Source organism: Mustela lutreola, chromosome 17 (assembly GCF_030435805.1).
Source record: "Mustela lutreola isolate mMusLut2 chromosome 17, mMusLut2.pri, whole genome shotgun sequence".
Taxonomy (NCBI): Eukaryota; Metazoa; Chordata; class Mammalia; order Carnivora; family Mustelidae; genus Mustela; species Mustela lutreola.
The window spans coordinates 33,522,098-33,529,053 of NC_081306.1; the positions used below are offsets into that span (position 1 = coordinate 33,522,098).

At 42.4% G+C, this 6,956-nt stretch overlaps 1 long non-coding RNA gene across 1 annotated transcript; it reads left to right on the forward strand.

The window, feature by feature from the left end:
- The first annotated feature begins 3,035 nt into the window (after nt 1-3,035).
- Nucleotides 3,036-6,736, forward strand: LOC131819839 (uncharacterized). Its single transcript, XR_009349341.1, has 3 exons — nt 3,036-3,102; nt 5,144-5,240; nt 6,680-6,736. It is a non-coding gene; the product is annotated as an uncharacterized LOC131819839 (long non-coding RNA).
- Nucleotides 6,737-6,956: the final 220 nt, after the last annotated feature.

Consider the following 6,956-nt stretch of genomic DNA (forward strand, 5'->3'; position numbering starts at 1 on the left):
TGTTAAGCATCTCCGTTTGGCTCAGGTCATGGCTCAGATCACACCCCATATCCCTTGCTCAGTGGGAAGCCTGATTCTCCCTTTCCCACTGCCCCTGCTTGTGTTCCCGCTCTCACTGTCTCTCTCTGAAAAAACAAACAAAAATCTTTAAGAAAATATCCAATCTTATTAGTAATGAAAGGACAAATAAGATTAAAGTGATTTCACTTTTCACATTGGCTAAGGCTTAAAACCTCATAACACCCAGTGTTACTTGCTCCTTTACTGTCTGAAAGGGTTTTTGTAATTTTGGTGTTATTTCTAACATAAATGTTTGATAGGATTTGCCAGTAAAACTACTTGGATCTAGGACTTTCTTTCTGGTAAAGTTGTTAATAATTATTTCAATTATTAAAATAGATATTGAATCATTCAGATTTTGTTTTATTTTGTGGTGTTATATATTTTTTTAAAGATTTTACTTATTTGATACAGAGAGAGAGAGAGAGAGATCACAAGTCGACAGGCAGGCAGAGGAGGGGGAAGCAGGGAGGCCAATCTGGGCTCAATCCCAGGACCCGGAAATCATGACCAAAGCCGAAGGCAGAGGATTAACCCACTGGGCCACGCAGGCACCACTAAGGTATATTTTTCAAGGCATCTTTCCATTTCGTCTACATTGTTGAATCTGTTGACATAAAACTGCTCATAGTATTGTCTTGTTATCTTTTTTTTTTTTTTTAAAGAAGATTGATTTATGTATGTTAGAGAGAAATTGTGAGAAATTGGTACAGGCGTAGAGGGAGAGAGAGAATCTCAAGCAGGTTCTTTCCTGAGCACAGAGCCCAACTTGGGGCCCGATTCCATGACCCTGAGACCATGACCTAAGCCAAAACTGCTGAGGCAAACACTTAATCAACTGAGCCACCCAGGCACCCCTAACTTTTTTAAGTGTAAGATATGTAGTGATAATTCTTTTTTAAAAATTTTTATTTATTTATTTGACAGGCAGAGATCACAAGTAGGCAGAGAGGCAGGGTGAGAGAGAGAGGAGAAAGCAGGCTCCCCGCTGAGCAGAGAGTCCAATGCAGGGCTCAATCCCAGGACCCTGGGATCATGACCCGAACCGAAGGCAGAGGCTTCAACCCACTGAGCCACCCAGTTGCCTCTGTAGTGATAACTCTCTTTTCATTTCTGATATTGGTACAGAAAAATTTTATATTAAAGAATGATCATCCAGGTGTTTTGTAAAGAATTAAAAAGAAAAGAAAAACAAGCCTCCAACAATTAAATATTAGTAAACTAAAAAACTTTATCATCTTGACAGAAGGAACTACTACATGGCCCTTAAAATTATACGAAAACTCTGATGAAATAATACTGCATGCTTATAGGGATAACTAAAGTTTGAAAGATTTATAATAACAAGTGTTGTTGAGGGTATGGAGCGAGTGGAACTTTTTAATTAATTAAATTTTATTTTAAATTCTGGTTAGTTAACATAAAGTATATTAGTTTCAAGTGTAGGATTTAGTGATTCAGCACACAGTACAAAATCCAGTGCTCATCAATGATTTCCCATGAGTGAAATCATATGATATTTGTCGTTCTCTGACTTATTTTGCTCAGCATAATTATGCAATTGGAACTTTTATTCAATTTTATTCAGCTTCCACTGTGGTAGGAGTATATGTTAGGCATTAAAAAACTGTGTGGTAATAACTTAATCAAACTTCAACTATGTACACCTTATGATTCCGCATCTCTACTCCTGGATATATATCAATCATAAAATCTCTGCAAGTATTCAGCAACAGACATGTACTATAATATGTATAGCAACTTTATTCATGTTATCCCAGATTGGAAACAATTCCATTCTCTCACCAAAAGTAGAGTGAAGTACATTTTAGGTATGTTCAAAGAATGGGATTCTACAAAATGATGAAGAATGAACTATTGGTACAGATACAGACAATGACATGTATAAATCTCACAGGCATTATTTGAAGAGAAGTGAGACACAAAGATGCACAGACTGTATGACTCCATTTGTATAAGTGAGAAGGCAAAATTGATCTATGGTTTTAGAAGTCAGAATAATGGTTACTGATGGCAAGAGAGATAAAGGTAAAACTTGAGACCAGTTAGCGGTAAAGGCAAATGAACTATCAGAAAGATAAAGTAAGAAAGCAATCCCATTTATAAATGGTTCAAAAAAAAATACCTAGAGTGTAATTAAACAAAGACCTGTATACTGAAAACTACCAGAAACTGCTGAAAGAAATCGAAGAAGATGCAAACAAATGGAAACATACTCCATGCTCATGGGTTGGAAGAATTACCATGATTGAAATGCCCATACTACCCAAAACAATCTATAGATTGAGTGCAATTCCTACGAAAATTCTAATGGTGTGTCATACATCCTCTTTCCTGGATGAGAGCAGCGGTCTTGGTGTCCAGCATTCTGCTCTAAACCACGTGAACCCTCACGTGGTCCTGCAACCACTTTCCAAGACTGGCTGGCAAGTGTGGCAAGACCCTCCCTCTGACCAATAGTGCGGATTGACACCGTAGGAGTCCCTGAAAGGCTCAGACATGGATGGGCTAAATGCAGGGTTCAGATGGAAACATGCTAAACTAACGGGGAAGAGTATGCACAATTTGCATCAATATTTAAGTTAAAGGTTGAGAGTTCCATTACGTTTCAGGCCACGGGAAGCTGCTAGAGTCAAGACCTAGAGCTTGGGGAGGGTTAAATATTCACCCACCTCTCTGAGCGGAGGCAGTGAGGTGAGAAACTCTGGGGAGCGTGCGAGTGTTGTATTCCTCATCATGGAGTGCGCATTCTTCATGTCTGGGGCCCATGACAGAGCCAGGTCCCAGGTATCTGGCTCCCTGCGACAGTTTTCCTGCAGGCCAGAGGTAGATGGGAGCCTTCAAAACCCGAGTCCTGAGGGCCTGGGTCTCCTGGCCTGGGCAGCTGCTCAGAAACCAAGCAAGAGCCATCGATCCTGCAGGAACCTCATCGGGCCCATGGAGGGGGAGAACGACCTGAGTGAACATCCTGAGGTGGCTGAATCAGCTGTGGGGAGCAGCCCGGACCCGACTTGAAGGGAGGTAAGGAGGACACAGAGGCCCGTCCTTGTGTCTGTGCGCATTAAGGCAGGTACAGGGATGCCTTGGACCTAGGGTGGAAGGAGGCCCAGGGGACGTACATGTGCATTTACACGGGGTGGGCAGCAGAGGGCAGTGTGGCCTCACGTGTGTGTGTGTGTGTGTGTGTGTGTGTGCGCGCGTGCGCATGGGCTGGCTTACATCCAGCTCACAGCAACCCCATTAATTTAGGACTTTGAGACCTTCTTTTACAGAGACAGAAACAAGCATAAGGAGATTAAATAAGTTGCCTGATCACAAAGCTCTAAAGTGGTGGAGCCGGAATGGGAATCTGAGCAGACTGGCTCTAGAGTATGCATTCATTGATTCCCTGTGTGCTGAGTGCCTACTGTGTACAGGCCCTGTGCTCTAGTGCTGATATCAATAATACCAACAGAGTTAATCCCCAGCATATATTGAATGTCCACAGCACTCTACCTACAGAAATAGTGAAAATGGTGATGACAGGCATACCTGGGCGGCTCAGTCAGTTAAGCATCTGCCTTTAACTCACATCATGATCTCAGAGTCCTGAGACTGAGCCCTGTATCCATCTCCCTTCTCAGCAAGGAGTCTGCTTCTCGCTTTCATTCTTCCTTAAACAAATAGTATACATCAAACACTGTCCTAAGCACTTCACAAAATTATCTCCTTTAATCCTCAAAACCACTATATTCATCATTCTCATTTATAGACTAGAAACCCAAGGCACAGGGTGTAAGCAACACAGCTGGGTTCACACAGCCAGTAAGAGGCTGAGCAAGGATTCAGACCCAGGCAGCCTGGCCCCAGAGTCTACAGCACACTGTCCTCCTACACTCTGCTATGCAGTCACAATTGTCAGCCAAAACTAAGAACCATCTCTGGATCTTGTGATGCTTAACTAACAGAAGTCACGTCCCTGGCAAATAGTAAGGCTGTAAGAAATGAAAATCATCACCATCAATCTCCAGGATGCTAGTCTTTCAATTCACAAAGAGAAGAAAAATACATTTCTACTTGCATTGTTCTACAAGTATGGAAAAAGGGTTCCCCTAAATTACTCTCCTTGGTTCTTAGAACAGTCCTAGGATACACTGTTTTTTTCTTTTTTGAAAGATTTTATTATTTATTTACTTATTTGTCTGAGAGAGAATGAGAGAGCATAAGCAAAGAGAACAGTAGTAGAGGGAGAAGCAGGTCCCCTGCTGAGCAAGGAGCCCATGGCAAGGCTGCACCCCAGGACTCAGGGATCATGACCTGCACCAAAGGCACACACTTATTAACCAACTGAGCCACTGAGATGTCCCAATCCACTGTTTTTCTTCTAATAAGGTTAGCATATAGAACTCAGCATGTCCCAGGCATTTTTCTGTGTGCCTTATGCCTGCATTTAATCCTAAAATCACTCAGTCCTATAGCTCAGTGAGGTATGTAGTAGTACTATCTCTATATTACTGCTCAGATAAGTTAAGTAATGTGCCCAGGGTGACATAGCTAGCACATAGTGGTGCGGGGATGAAACTCAGAGAGTCTGGTTTCAGACTCTGAGCTTTCTAAACCTCTACTCTGAGGGTGTCTGTGTAGGAGGCAATTCTGGCTCACAAACCCTGTGATGAGTAACAGAGACAGTAAGTACCAGAGCCAGAATGCAAGCCCAGGCCTGTCTGCCACCACTGTCCCTAGTAGGTGATTTCTCTGACTCTTGCCTTGGACATCCGAGTGGCCTGATGGACATCACCTTGAGTTGGGGCGTAGAAGACATAGGCTCTAGTCCTGCCAATAAAACAACTGGTCAACAGCAGGGAGACCTTGAACCGATCCCTTTGCCTCCAACCTTCATCTAAAAATTAGGGAGTCATGCTCACTCGATCTTTAATGTCCTCTAATTCTAAGCAACTGTTTTCCAGGATGAACTGCAATTGTGCTTGAACGAAAGAATGCAGCATGTTTCTTATAGCTCAATGTCAATCCCACCCCCACCCCTGTAGAAAACGCTTCTTTTGACCCGATACAAATCCTACAGGTGCCATGAAGTGCAGCTCAAATGCACAGCAGCCAGAAACACAGCCACTTCTCTGGACGCCTCTCAAGCTTCTAGTCCCTTTCCCTCACCCTTACTGGTAAGAACCGTGCACACGCTACTCTGTGCTCCTGAAATACTGAGTTTGTGCCTCTAGTATGACGATTCCTACATTCACTGACAGCAGTAGCATGTGTGCATGTGTGTATCTATGTGCGTGTCCTTAAGGGCACAGACTGTACTCCTAGTATCTATGCTTGGAAAGTTACATTATGTGGACCATATACATAAGTGCCAATATCTCACCATTTTGACCTACAAAGATGACAATTTAATATGGCACAACCTAACACACGCTCATTAAATATAATCACATTTAACTCACATCATGATCTCAGAGTCCTGAGACTGGGCATCCCTGAGAAAACTTGTGATCTACAACAGGGGCCAGTAAGCTTCTTTATAAGGGGACCACATGGTCAATACTTTGGACTTTACTTGCTAAAGATTCTCTGTCCCAAGGATTCCACTTTGCCATTGGTGTTATCAAAGAAGCCCTAAACAATCTGTTAATGATTGAGTATGGCAGTATTCCAGTAAAATCCCATTTTAAAAAACAGGCTGAGGGCACCTGGGTGGCTCACCAGGATAAGTGTCTGACTTTGGTTCAGATCATGATATTCCAAGATCTGGACTCATTTTTCTCAACTAAATTTTTTGTCATATTCATAAAATTCAGAGTTAACTTTCAGGGGACACGATCTAAGATTGCTGTCAAAATTGAGTGGACCCTCCTTGATAATTATAGTCACTATTTGTTGCTAAACTGCCAGACAGACCTATTTGTTTCATAGCACCAGGTGGTATTTTTAGTCTACTTCCATCCAGGAACGTTAAACAGTACCCAAATAGAGGCAGTCACATGGGTGATAAGATCATCACCATCTAGTGATTCTCTTGCTGCCAAAGAACTGATCTAGAACTGGAAGGAGCTGTCTCTTTCATCTCACTCGTTCAGCTTGTACTGAATGCTTGCCACAATGCCACACACAGGGCTAGGTACCAGGAGATAGCAGAGCCCTGACTCTCACTCCAGCTTGGAAAATTTTAACTAGCTTATCATCTAACATATATAATTCAGTGGTTCTCAACCAGGGTGATTTTATATCCAAAGGATATCTGGCAACGTCTAGAGACACCATTGGTCACCGTAAGGGAAATCCTATTGACGTCTACTGAGTCGAGGCCAGGGGTGCTTCTAGACATTCTGCGATGCACAGAACAGCTTCCACAATGAGAATTATCCAACCCAGAATGCCAAGAGCCAAGACTATACCTACTGGGACACTTGACCTAACTTCATCTCCCCATTTTACAGACAAAAACACTGGGGCCAATGTCAATGATATACTCAAGATCATCAATTCTTCAGCAGAGTCTATACGTCCTGGTTCTATTCTGCGTGCAAGAGATCTTCAGTTTCCCTTTTGTGAACTGAAATTGAGGACTAATTTTTCCATGTTTGTCCTTTCCTCAAAGCAATGAGTTCTGCAGTGCCATCCTGGTGGAAAGCAGCTTTAGACAGCAACAGAAAAGCATTCACGTTTGATCTGCATGTTTCACTGCAGGAGACGGGCTCTACACTTGAGTGACACAGATACTTTGGCATGGTTGCTTATGGCTTCTGGATTTTATTTGAAAAGAAGGATGCTGTGAAAAAAAGCACAGACTCATGAAGTTCCATTTATTATTTCTTTTTCTTATTCATCACAGGTTCAAAAACCTGAAGTGGACATACAGTGAATATGCAAGAAGA